Raw genomic sequence first — 15,207 nt, forward strand, 5'->3', positions numbered from 1 at the left:
ATAGTTGCACAGCTTTAATTGTATTGTAGCAGAAAAGACAGATGTGAGCAAAAAAAGCAACATTGACACTGATGTAATTATAATAATGATAACATATTGGACAAAACAAACTTTATGTCTCTCAGTGTTGGTATGTTCACGAATAGAGGGAAATGTTTATTTTTTACAGAATTAAAGTCTCAGTTATGTAGCAATGCTTTTCCTCAATGAACCTAGCGAGCACACAAAACCCTGTCATATCCTTATATCCTATTATATAAAGTAGTAAGTTTTTTTTGTCTGTAGCGAAGGATCTTGCTAAACCGATATGATTCTTCTTTACAGTGAAGCTTCAAATAGATATAGGGAAGGTTATTATTATTTTTGAGTAGGGTAGCTCCAACCTCCTAAAGAAAAATAACCCCGTCCCATCACATAAAGTGCTCCTAGAGGCTTTTAGAGGCTTATCCTTTTGTTTTAAATAAATTTTAATTATGTGGGGGGAAGGGGAGAGTTTTTTTTCTTTTATTCTTATCTCAATACATACGGGGCTATCCTATACCCAATATAACCTAACCTAATGTTAATAGCAATAACACGAAAAAGTACCCCACCGTACCCCATATTTTCAATTAAATTCAGAATTTTGTGCTTTGAGGCAAACCTTCATTTTAGCAGCAGAGCTTTACTGTTACTAGAACAAGTTTGTCTATCTAAAAGAAAGCATTATCTACAAACACGTACTCTTATTTGTTGGCTTAAAACTTTGGGTACTAAAAATTTATTACATGGTTCAAACTAGAGGCATCTATTTTTCTTGCCCAATGATGATACAGAAGTTGCAATTTTGAAAAATAAAATAATTGGATAAATCAAATTGTTTTTTTTTGTCAAAAGATTTACTTATGCTTTTGTCATTGAATTTTTGAGGGTTTGATGGGGAAGGGGAGAGGGCTGGGTGGTCTTATTTTCTAGAGTGATGTATTAATATTTTATGTAATGTCCCCTTTCTTCCCTAGCACACAGCACACACACAATTTGTGTGTGTGTGTGTGATCAAAATTTTTGTGAGTGTATGTGTGTAAGAGAGTGCGCCACTTTTATAGTATGAAAGACTGTAAACTTTTGATACAAAAATGTATAGAATTTTGTCCTCCTTCAATTTCTAAAATAGCCAAGAAATCTGAACCCAACAAAACAATTTGTCAATATTTAGGGCTTAATAAAAAAGTTCTTGTTGTCGGGTTCGAACTTTGACCACATTCTACATACTAATGTCTTTAATTCCTTACTATGAACAGCTAGGACTTATACAAAGGTCATGCAATCATCGTGTTGATTGTTACTTAACTTAATATTCTGGGTATTTTGACTGTAAAGATGAAACAACTCATCTGATATATATTTCTTTTTTTAAGAAGAACAAACTCACCCGTACAAGGTATACAAAGTAAATTTACAATTAATTTCTTTTAAAAATCCGTCAAAAAAACTAGGAAAATATTAAAATAAAACTAGCATTCCTGACTTAAGACTGACAGACAGAGGGAGAGACAGATATAAAAAACTAGTTATTTTACTCGACAGAAATCAGTTATAGAACTGCTAAAACTTTCTTGTGTATCAAAAGTTTTGTGCTTAAAGTCCACTTACCAATATTAAAACTGGGAAAGTAGTGTATATAATATAATATTGGCCAATCCATTGATTGATACAGAATATGTAATTCAAATAATGTATTCCATAAAAATATTTTATTATATAGAAGACGAAGAAAGTCCCTCAATGACGTCATAAAAATGAGGGACGAGGAGTGGTAAAGAAAACCACTAAAAAAGAGATAGATAATCTCTCGTTTTTATGACGTAACATGGTGATTTTTTGAGGGACTTTCTTTATCTTCCGTATATAAAAAGTACATAATCCAGAGCTAGGTTCTTTTAGGCTTGTTATAATCGTCTTATCGATTTCAAACCGTGCACGTGGATTATTGAAACAGTTTTATGTTACCTGGATAGCGTAGTAATTTTATAATTTTAACAATTCAGGTTTTACATATTGAATGGCAGTTAATTATTACATTGATTTGTGTAATAGTGAATCCTAGTATGATTTTGACCGATTTCAAAAGCAGCTGATAGTGTTTCCAAAATAAGTGGACAAATGCTCCCACGTTTGGCCGTACTATGCCGATTGACGTCATATTCCTTTCTTATAATGCGTTGTAAACTTTGGGCCATTTCTTTGGAGACTCAATAAGCTGCTTCACTCTATATTTAAAATGTAAGTGTGTTCATAATATTAAGCCACTTGCAATTTAAAAAAAGGTCATGTGAAGGCTTATAGAAAATATTTTCCATCATATGATGAGAATATCAGGGATGTTAATGGACGAATAAGTCACGTAAGGATAAAAAATAATCCCTTTTGTAGATTAAAAACGTTGTTTGAAAAGTTTGGCTACTGTTAGCTTTTAAATTAAGATTCAATTAACATACCCAAACTTTTTAGGCCAACAAATGAGAGAATTTATAAAAAAAATACTTTGGGTACCAGTATAATTTACAGCCCCATGTTCCCAACCTCCCTGATATAAATTACTTACACGTTGATTGGAGAAAAGTATACAATAGAAATTCTATCAACAACTTTTCTAGGGGTATTAGTTAGACAAGAACACTCATTTTCAATAGTGGCATAATAAGTTAGGCTCACAATGAAATTGATGTATATCCATAGTTTTAAAATAGAGAAAATATCAAATAATTCGTAATGTACGTCTATCCAATAGCTGCCATTTTTGTGGAGATTCCTGCAATTAATGAGCAATGAGCATTTACTCCATATGTTAAATTGACTGTCAGTCCATCCGCCAGTTATGTAATGTGAGACATTTGACTTTCTTATGCAAAATGAGATTTACTGGCCATTAGAGTATATAGCTAAGTAGAAAGGCTTTCATGTGCTTAATTGTCTGTGCAGATTTCGCTACATATGAATGTTGTCATACTTGTTGAAACAGTAACTATTTTACTTTTTTGATTTGCAAAATTAGTTATGTTTTTTCTTCATGGTGAAGCATTAGAGAATATTTTTATTTTTTCTCGTCTTAATAATAACGTTATCTTATTATTTTTCCTTTTACCTTTCCATGCATTTATGCAAACGAACATAAATGAACTATAGAGTAGCTTTGCTGTAAAAGAGATTAAGGGGGAAGTTAAAGAAGGGTCATGTAAGTATTAGGGAAAGAGGTATAATTTCAACAAGATTTATTTTCCCCAACTAGTTTTCTCTAACCATTAATTCAAAGAGAAATACAAAAGAGTCATATTTGTGTCCTACCCCTTTCTCTCGCTGAAAGGACTACCGAAATGAATGAATCGTTTTCTCAAATATCTTTGTATGGAATCTAGAATTGACCTAAAATTGTGTATAATTGTGAGACTAGAAAATATCTTTACAATAATGGCCCTTTAGCATTCAACACAGAAATTTTATATAATTTAACTAATGGTAAGAATATCTCCTCAATTTTTTTTATAGATAATTAAACAAGTGTAAATTAAGAGTTTATTATTTCAATTTTTATAACACCCAATACACATTTGGGTAATTAATGCTTATAAAACAACATAAATGGAATCAAAGCATTCTTGTTTAAAGTAAGGGGTTGTGATGCTTATGATTATTTTATAAAAAAAAGATTACTAATGTTGATTAAACAATGGAAAAAGGTTGATTACAATGAGTTAATTTTTCCTCTTTATTAATTACTCATATAATTTACTAGGGCTGATTAAATGATGAAACTAGGTTTCTGGTAAGAAATTGTAATTGTACTTTACTAGTTACTCATGTGACTTACTAATACTAATTAAACAATGAAAATAGGTTGAAAGTTGTGGCTCAAAGTAAGGGGTTAATTTTTCCTCTTTATTAGTTACTCATGTAACTTACTAATGCTGATTAAACAATGAAAATAGGTTGAAAGTTGTGGCTCAAAGTAAAGGATTGTAATTGCAATTAGGTGTACAATTATATAAGGGTTGTCTCATAAAAATTGGCTGAGGAAAGCTAAATTAAAATTTTTGGCTGCGGTTGAGGAATTCTGGGGTGAAGTGTGACTGAAGGTGGCTGAAGTCTTTAAATAGAGGCTTTAATGTGGATGTCTTACGCTGATTGAAGATTGGGTGGCTGTGTATTAAGGCTGTTTGGCTTATTGGATGATTTATTTGAGCTGCTCGGCTTAATTAGGCTATGACATTGACTTTGCTGAGGCTACCAGGCACTGAATTATTTTACAAAGTTTTGACAATAAATACGCCATAGCCTGTTAGTGTTCATTTAATAGACATGTACAAATTGTATGTTTTAAAGGATTAAGAAGTTCTTCTCAGTACTTCTCCAGTAAGCAGTATGGCTCCGAAACAGATTTATATGGATTAGAACCGGTTTCAGCTTTAGGCCTCTTGGGACTAACAAAACTGGTTTTAATAATATAATTTTTCATTTTGATATCCGCGGAGTCAGTCTAAAATTGGTTGGTCAGTTCGTCCGGGCATAGCTTCTTGAAGAAATGCCTTAGGAGATATTTCATTTGTTTTACCTTGTGGGGGTATAGAGGTTGTTCTGAGGAATAAAATACATTGGTATCTTATATATTCAATGGTCATATCCCTTAAGATCCCTGGTTAAATGGGACATTGTAGAATATTAAAATACTAATTTAAATTTCATTTGGTAAGTCTCGCTAATTAGTTTTACAATTTCATCTAATTAAAACAGTTATAATGTGTGGGTGTATTTGTGTGTGTGTGTGTGTTTGCATGTGTGTGGGTGTGTGTATGTGTATTAGGTGTTTATTGAGTGTAACCTTTGTTTTTGTGTGGTGTAAGTGTAAGTGTGCGTCTTGTGAGATTATTTGTGTTTGTGATTTTGTGTACTTCAATGTTTATTTGTGTGTGTACAACGGTGTCAGTCAGTGTATGTGTGTGTGTGTGCAAATTGGTATGTCTGTATGTGTTTGTTTGTGTGTAGTAATATCAGTGTGTGTGTGTGTGTGTGTGTGCAAATTGGTATGTTTATGTGAGTTGGTTTGGGTGTTGAATTATCAGTGTGTGTGTGAAATGGTATTTTAGTGTAGCTTTGTGTTTATGTGAAGTTGAGTAAATTAAGTGTATATGTATATGTGTACGTGTCTGTGTATAAAGTAACTTTATACACTTTATATGTTATACTTTTTCAATTATTTTTAAAAATTAATTTTGTTAGCTTTCCAGGGACAGTCCAAGCCATTTTTGCCCACTCCTCTAGATTTGCCTAAATAACTCTATTAGGAGAATCGAATTACTAAATAGTCTAAACCCGGCTGAACCATTGCCAAGAATCTAAGAAAATTGTGGATAGTAGTCTGCAGCCGTTTTCGAGATCTAAATGTGCCTGCATAGTACACTAGCACACATTCATCCTGCTACTTTAGTTTTAGCTGGGCTTTATGAGTAATATTGGGATTTGTTCAAGTTCTCACAGAAGTTCCCGAATTTTCTATTATACAAAGTGTAAAAAGTTGCCGCTAGGTGTCTCAATTTTATTCTAATTTATTTTGTAATTAATTTTAATCTTTTTAAAAAATATTGTATTCATAAAAAAAATATAAATTACATATTTAGAGATTGTTTTACTTATTTTTTGTTATATTATATTACTTAAATATTTAAATGACGTTATATTGATGTTCGAATAAAAATTTGACAAAAATAAATTGTGTCACGATCACGTAAGATTAAATGAATAGTAAACTATCTTTTTTAAATATTTGATGTTTACATAAGTTTGTTTTGTAGCCAACAACCGGTTGGTAATCCTATAAAGGCATCTAGAGGCACTAAATGTGTTTTTTACATTAAAATATGTCTATGTTGCGCTTGACGTTAATGTTTCATTGAAATCTCTTTGTTAAATCGAGCAACGTAAATTTTTTTGTGATTTCTCTTGGGAGGGTGGTGGTACCCTCCCCCAAAATAGTTATAAACCTTCCCGGGACCTATGAAAATCTACCATGTTAAGGAGATCCCGATCAAGATCCTTCGGTAAAAACACACAAACAGACATCCAGTAATCTAGTATAAGGATATTATGGTTCTTAAATTGTTTTAGATTTCGATAATATCCTGACTGAACCATTAGTATTCTCCATTTACAGGCAAGCTTCATATTATTTCCAGGGTGACTGGGTTTTTCTGTGGGTATGTTTGAATATATTTGACTAGGTCTGTATGTCAATGTGTTTACGTCTGTAGGTATGTTTTAATATATTTGACTATGTCTGTATGTCTATGTGGTTATGTCGGTAGATATGTTTGAATATATTTGACTAGGTCTGTATGTCTATATGTTTATGTCTGTAGGTATGTTTGAATGCATTTAATAATGTCTGTATGTCTATATGTTTATGTCTGTAGGTATGTTTGAATGCATTTGATAATGTCTGTATGTCTATATGTTTATGACTGTAGGTTTGTTTAAATGTATTTGACTAGGTCTGTATGTCTATGTGGTTTTGTCGGTAGATATGTTTGAATATATTTGACTAGGTCTGTATGTCTATGTGGTTATGTTGGTAGATATGTTTAAATATATTTGACTAGGTCTGTATGTATATGTGGTTATGTCGGTAGATATGTTTGAATATATTTGACTAGGTCTGTATGTCTATGTGGTTATGTCGGTAGATATGTTTGAATATATTTGACTAGGTCTGTATGTCTATGTGATTATGTCGGTAGGTATGTTTGAATATATTTGACTAGGTCTGTATGTCTATGTGGTTATGTCGGTAGATATGTTTGAATATATTTGACTAGGTCTGTATGTCTATGTGGTTATGTCGGTAGATATGTTTGAATATATTTGACTAGGTCTGTATGTCTATGTGGTTATGTCGGTAGATATGTTTGAATATATTTGACTAGGTCTGTATGTCTATGTGGTTATGTCGGTAGATATGTTTGAATATATTTGACTAGGTCTGTATGTCTATGTGGTTATGTCGGTAGATATGTTTGAATATATTTGACTAGGTCTGTATGCATTTAATAATGTCTGTATGTCTATATGTTTATGTCTGTAGGTATGTTTGAATGCATTTGATAATGTCTGTATGTCTATATGTTTATGACTGTAGGTTTGTTTAAATGTATTTGACTAGGTCTGTATGTCTATGTGGTTTTGTCGGTAGATATGTTTGAATATATTTGACTAGGTCTGTATGTCTATGTGGTTGTGTCGGTAGATATGTTTGTATATATTTGACTAGGTCTGTATGTCTATGTGGTTATGTCGGTAGATATGTTTGAATATATTTGACTAGGTCTGTATGTCTATATGGTTATGTCGGTAGATATGTTTGAATGTGTGCATGAATGTGTGAGTATGTGTTATATCACCCCATCATAGCAAAAAATCAAGAATTTTTCAGACTTTTAAATTTAGATTTATCAAGTTCTTTTTCTTATAATGCTTTAATTTTGAGTATTTGAATCAACGTAAGTTATTCAAATGTAAACCTTATTGTACTCTACAGAAGGTATAATTTTCAGTATCATCATTGGGGATGCATAATCATATAGAATAGATATATCGGATATTATCTTTATCCCTTTAGATCACTAAGTATTATAAATGAAGTTTAGAAATGATTGTAATTTTAAATAAGTGTTGATTTTATTAAGGTAGAGCGTGATATGTATGAATAGGGTCTATTAGCGACTCTTGATTTTATTAAGGTAGAGCGTGATAAGTATGAATAGGGTCTATCAGTGGCTCTTGATTTTATTAAGGTAGAGCGTGATAAGTATGAATAGGGTCTATCAGTGGCTCTTGATTTTATTAAGGTAGAGCGTGATAAGTATGAATAGGGTCTATCAGTGGCTCGCTGATTTTCTATAGAGGTTCAAATTGTCACACAATTCGCGTCAATAAAGGATTCTCTCACAAACTCTAACTAAGTTTACATCAGGGAAAGAGGGTACATTGGTATATAAATTAAGATGGTACCCAAAGTTTTATAATAAGTTATCTTATTCGATGACTGAAAACGTTTGATTTTTTTGTTGTTGAATTTTGATGAGTGTCCAAACTTTTCAACCATTAATTTTAATCTACAGAAGACACAATTTTATATATCACCATTGGAAACACATTTGAATTTAAACTTCATTGTCTTATCCCTTAAGATCCCTGAAAAAGGATTGAGGACAGAATTTGAAGAGGACGGGGGAGGGGATAAATTGATTGGGGAATTTGATTTTTGTAGGGAAAGGATTGGGGAAATAGTATTACCAATTATTTATCTTTTATCCCAATATATAATATTTGGGTAATTTGTCTTTACTTCTTAAACTAATTCAGATAAAGAATAGAATCAAATAGACTTTTAACAAAACCGTTAATGTGAAGAATATTCTATTAGTTGTAATTATATCTGTGATAAAATTGACATGTTTTGATGATGCCCTAATATTCTCGATATGCTCCAGTAGGGGCCATGAGAATTATATAAACATAAACATAAACAAACATATCTTAATATAATGTGACCTTTTAAAAATAAAGGTAAAAACTTTTTGTACAAAAGAAATCTATTAAGGATGATTTTATCATTGAAAGTGTAACTTTATTAAATGAAAGTGAACACATTTTAAAAGATACCTTTTTACTCTTAAAAACAATAATCTTGTTTAATTAAATAACATAATGAATTTTTTTCTAACAAATGTTTTTGGTGGTTTTGTCAGAATTCGTTTGGTCAGAAACCGTAGAAAATGTATATACTGTATAATATAAACAGTATTTGTAACAATCACATTTTGTAGGACTGTTAGACAGATACCAGCCTTGTGGAGTTGCTACGCTACCTATAACTTTGATAGTAAAAATTTTGTGTACGTCTTCGTTGTACATCTATATATAGAAGCAACCGTATGTCTGCCTGTCTATGTGTTTTACTGAAGGATCCGCTATTTGCTGGACCGATATGGTTCTCCTATAAAGTGAACCTTTTTATAGGTCCAGGAATGGTTTACAACGATCGCCTCTTGAGAAAATCCCCCCCCCCTGTTTTATTTTTTTAGTACTTAAAAGCAGAGTGTCCATCACCCCCGTTACCTGAAGTACCCCTAGAGGTTTCTAGTGGCGAAGCCGCTAGTTGTACAATATAGGATCAAAGTATTATGATGATGAAACACAATTAAAAGTTTTCTAATTTCTTGCGAGCAATTTTAAACTTCACAATTTGAAAAGTTTAATTGAAAATAAACAATTTTCTTTTGTAGACCGGCTACGTTATTACCTTCTATGGGATTGTAGGGTAGGGGGGATGACAATATCTCACAACTCTCACCAAAACTATTAATTCAATTTTTTAACTTTCTTCTATAAGTGACCACTGTTTGTCCGCCTGTCTGTAAAATAAAATATTTTAGCCTTTTTTTACACTAATCTTGATAAACCTTCTAAAATATTTTTCTCAAGGCAAAATATTATTTAGGTTCTCTATATAAGCATGAAAGTGTAAAAGAATTTTTTAAAAATAAAATTTATATTCAAATTGTCTTTGCTACCAATGGAACTAATATTACTTTTTTAACCTTAACACTTCGTCTGATTAACAATGCTTTGCTGAAATTCTAATTTACCCAATTTTATAATTTAGAAATTTTAAGTTTTAAAAAGACAAAGCTTTAGATCAGAAAGAGAGATTGGTATTTTTTTCCTAATTTTCAAAAAAAAAATTTACACGCGGTTACACTCCTACAGGTGATGGAAGGGGGAGAGGGTAGAGGTTAGAGATACCCTTCCCCAAAATAGTTTTAAAAATTCCTAGGATCTATGAGAAGCTACACTGTTACCCATATAGGTTCAGCGGTTAGCAAGATCATTCAGTACAAACAGACGGAGAGACTTATAGACATTATATTACTTTTATATAAGAATATCATTTAAGCTGAGCTCTTAAATAATTTCCAAATAAAATTTTATGTACAGAATTATTTTAATCATTTAACCGAAAAGCTCGGCTGGGTCTTTCTAAATTATTTATGTTAGCATGATAGAGCGGATCATGGAAAGAAAACGAAGTAGCGGGGTTCGTCATATTTTAATAGTACCTTTTCTCCTATTACTATTCCCTGCGGTGCCAATTTTGTAACCCCGGGGCAATCATTAACATTTACCTTACCTACATCAAAAACTACTGTGAAAATACGATGAAACCCGCTACTTCGTTTTCTTTCCATGATCCGACGGGGCCGCTGATCCCTGGCTAAAACTAAATAGTACAATTAAAATTGAAAACATTCCATAGAAACACTTTCAAAATGTCAAACTTTAAATCCAGGATATAGGTAGAATTTTTAATCATTAGTAGTTCAGTTTCATCGTTGTCATAATAACAAAAAAAATAAAATGACGTCATACATTACAAATGACCAATGATTGGCCACTACACAGAGTAAATTAACAATAATGACTTCATACAATAAAAATGACCTGTGATAGGCCACTGACTAAATTAACAACGGCAGGTCAGTACAATTTAATTAATCAATGTGACGTCATTTTTTATAGGCACTATAAAAAACTTCCTTTAAAACAGAATTCATTTTAGAAAGTTTGTCATGTCCAAATGCGATTGGATTCATACGGATTTAAGGACATACAGTAGGATTTATTGAAACACCAGATATGTAGAAAAGCTTAGGTTTTAAACCATTTACTATCTTCTTTGTTTCTCTGTTCTTGAGAGATATTGTGTAAAAAGTAAAGTTTTCTCAAGTTAATCATGAGATGGACCTGTAATGAAAATTAATTGATGTGCAGAGGTTATTAGTATTACTTATACATTGCATACATATTCCTTGTATTAGCTATTAAATATATTAGTTATAATAACATTAGGTTAAGATTAACGTTGGTTTCCCTCAAAGTGCCTGGTCGAGCACATAGACCCTCCATAGTTTTGGTCTTATTGCTTATTACTTCAGGTAAGGTTAGGTTGGGCTATTAAAGTTTGGTTTTATTACATTGATTCTTGGTACATCACAGACATATAAAGAAATTGCCGGTTAAAAAAATATTCTCAGGCCTAAAAAATCTAATTTTGTTTTCTAAAACACTAAAATAGGCCTGTAAATAACTTAATCGTTTATTTGTAGTAGCGAAGCTACTCTATAATTACTTTTGTCCGTCCGTCAGTCTGTCCTTCTGTCAGTCTGTCCTTCTGTCAGTCCGTCCGTCAGTATGCCTATCTGTCAGTCCGTCCGTCAGTCTGTCCTTCTGTCAGTCCGTCCGTCAGTCTGTCTATCTGTCATTCTGTACGTCCGTCTGTCTATATGTCAGTCTGTCCTTCTGTCAGTCCCTCCGCAACAAAATGGTGGAATTGATTTACTTTGTCAGTCAGTCTGTCGGTAATGCATAAAAAGATATTAAAATTATTTTTTTTTCAGAAAGGTTTCTTTATTTGTATGAACTATTGCGTATTTATCAACTAAACATTCTTTTGTCTGTTTGTCCTTACGTGAATTTTTAGTGCTTCGCTACTTATTTATGTTGTCTTCTTTGTTTATATTTGTTGGCTCAACAGTGCGTTGTGAATAAATATTTTTATCTCTGGAATTAAATTGAGCTATTTTTTTTGTATGGAGTTAAAATTATTTTTAAATACGTGCACAGGGTTTTCCCTTAAAATTTTACAGCCACATTGAACCAAAATCGAGAAGGTTGCAAGGGGTTGTGAGCTGTAGGGGGGTGAATTACAGTCAACAAGAGTGGTGTACTTTTAATGTAAGGGGGGTGTATCCAACCATCTATATATTCAGCTACCAAGATAAAAGTCCAAAAAGCGTCCCTGAATTGTAAGCGTGACTTTTTTTATATTGATACCCCCTTCGGCTAAATAATGTAAGTGTATAAAAAGGGGTGTAGACCCTTGTCAACAACAAAGAAAATAATTTTTATGGTGTTTTCCATGTATCCCTTATGTTGTGAAATGCATGTGTGTGTGTATGTGTGTGTGAGGCGAGTCTAAAGTTAATTTAGTAAAAGGAAACCTTTTATATTCAAGTGGGTTATCAATTATTTAACAACAACCTTTATCTTTTTCTTATACCAATTCTGCCAGGGATTTATCAATGGCAAAATGTACTGAATTCTTTGATCAGGGATAGGACAATAAACGATATATTTATAATCCCTGTTATGATAAACAAAATGCACTATTTTGTAAATTTAAATTCATTGTGGAAAAAGGTATATTTGTATTGTCCTTTTCTAACCTTATTATCATGAAAACTTCAAATACCAGGGAAGAAACTATCCTTTACGTTTAGATGTTTTTTTTAAAGTTTTATTTATATATTTATATCAAAGCTGTATATTTCATGTATATTGGCCTACTACTTGCTTTCATTATACAAAAGATCAACTTTTAAGTCATATATCAATTTAAAGCAAAATAAAATCAAATAGCACTACACATAGTTTCTTCTTAGGCCAACCAGTAGAATGTTTGTTCATATAACCTTTTAAAATGAAATAATTGTTCTGTTTGAATATTGATACTTATACTTATCCCTGATCTTCATACAAACTTTCCACTAAAGGAATCATGCTTATTGTATTTCAGAGTTATTTTAGAATAATCTTTTTAAAAGCGAAGTTTTTCTATAATTAGGGTCGGTAGGTCCGTCCGTCCGTTCGTCCGTAACGGATAGCTTTTTTCGTTAATTTAGGCATGTTAGAATTGTCCTATCGATTTCAAACTTTGTATAGTGATTCCTTTAGTAGTTAGGTACGATTTAGAAAGCGTAGCAACTCTATAATCATAACTAGAATGTCCGTACGTCCATTTTAAACATGTCGATTTTTTTACTTTTTTAACAACAAATTTTCATGTGATCTAATCATCCGATTGATCTGATTTTTGGTACATTAATTCCTGGGACAACAAAGTATGATGTTATAAGCAAAGCAACTCTATAATCAAGTCCTAAAAATGTAAGTATGTCCATAAACATTAACCTGTATCCAGCAGTTTTTCAACAAATTTACTTTCAATTTTGGTTCGACTCTTATACATTTATATTCTGATTATTCAGTTCTGACAGTATACAAATGTTAAAGTCCGTTTGTCCTACCGTTTCAGTGCTTCGCTTTTATGAATGTTGTCATCCTTGTTTATATTTACTTTACTTATGAATGGGAAAGTTCCCCCAAAAGCATTACAATATAAGAACTAGGGATGCAGCCGCTTGTTTGGTGACTATAGGAACACTTAACAAATCATCTCTTTTATTAAAAAAAAAACTTTTTTAGAAAACCTTATATTACTATAGTGAAAACGATAAAAATGTAAACGTGTTTTTGATTAATCTAAAATATCAGAGCTTCAAGTAAATGTATGGATGTTCAATATATGAAGTTAGTTCTTAAAGTTAATAACAAAAATGTCAAATTATTTTATTATTTTAAGCTAAAAATCCAAGCCCAAGTTGTGATTAAAATAAAATAAATCCTAGTTTTAGAAGCGCAGGTATTCTTTCGAAAAATTAAATATACTTGATAAAAATGACGTCATACAATACAAATGACCAACGATAGGCTAGTATAAATTTTAATTGGCCAATGGTCATTTTTTATATTATGCACTATAATCTGCTTAGAAAGAATACTGTGAAAAGGGAATTTTAGATTGCTAATATAATCCTCAGATTTTGGTTAATACGTTCCTTCATTGTCAAGGGAGGGGATGGGGTAAAGTAATAAGAAAGGGGGTGGGGGGTCATTATATTCTATATCTAATAATCTATTGAACAATTTCATCACAATTCAAGCCTGATTTTTTTATATTATTGCTTCGATACTAATAGACGTAATTTCCTGTAATTTTCCATGTTTGTGCTGTCTTTAAACTCATTGTCCTTGTTTTATTACAAATTAAGTTCTCTTAACTATACCAGGTTTTGAATTATAAGCCCAGATATTAAATAGATTATGGTTTTATCCATTATAAATTATTAATAGCGAAACTTTTCTATATGTAGATTACTAAATACATCTGTCTGTCCGGATGGCGTAACTTCCAATAACAATTTATGTAATCATTTAATCGATGTGAATCCGTGTACAAAGATTCCTGAAACGATAAAGCATAAATAATCGGTAGTAGCTATCGAAGAATAATACGTTCATTTTTAACTATTTTACTGAATTTAATAATGATATAGATTATTTAATTATTTATATTGTACGTTCTTTAGAAAGTTTATTTACAAAGTATTCCCCACCTATTATTAGTTATATTTTTCCCTTATCTGCTTCGCTTTATGGATATTGTTAAACTTGTATAAGTTGTGGAAAGGAAAACCAACCCTCTCCCTATATATACCTATATAGATTACAACTATTTAAGTCACACAAACACTCAAAAGCAATAAGCATAAATTTATCAAGGGTTTCCTGTAAAGTAAAAGAATGAAGTATAGTACAGCAAGAATCACTTTTCCAATGCTAGCGAAAAATGTGCTAATATCTATAATAGAAATACATCAGACAAGGTTGTAAGATGTGAAATAACTTTTTACAAATCGCCCAGTAAAACATCAAAACTACACAGTCATTAAGAAAGGGGGTTGTCTTGGTCAATTTTAGATTCCAGGTAGAAACCTGCAACACTAGGATCTTCCAGGTCTCCAAAACTTTCCGGGTGGGATCATTACTTTTATAACAATTAAACAAATAACGTCTTAAAATATTGGTAATACCTAGTTCTAATAGCTTTGGGTAAGTGTATCATATATTGTAAATATATATACATATCTTATATGAATATATGTATTAAAAGATCCAATGATTTTGCCATGCAGGAAAATATAAACTTTACCAGCAAACAGAGCTTTCCCAAAAAAGTCCCAATCTTTTTATACTTTTTGGTTGAATGACTATATTTTTTTGTCTTTTTTAGTATCGAAGCTATTTTATAATTCTCTTTGCTTGTCTCTCTGTCAGCCCATAACGCTATGAAGAACGGTTTCATGATTTGTTTTTCTACTTATGGATGTTGTCATCCTTGTTAATATTGTGGTTTGGTTCCTAAACTCCAACAAGTCAAAATCCTAAGGCGCCCGAGTATGTATGTTTGCACATTTCAGTCATATACTAGGTATACTA

The sequence above is a fragment of the Acartia tonsa genome, chromosome 5 (assembly GCF_053477335.1).
Source record: "Acartia tonsa isolate MP-2025a chromosome 5, ASM5347733v1, whole genome shotgun sequence".
Taxonomy (NCBI): domain Eukaryota; kingdom Metazoa; phylum Arthropoda; class Copepoda; order Calanoida; family Acartiidae; genus Acartia; species Acartia tonsa.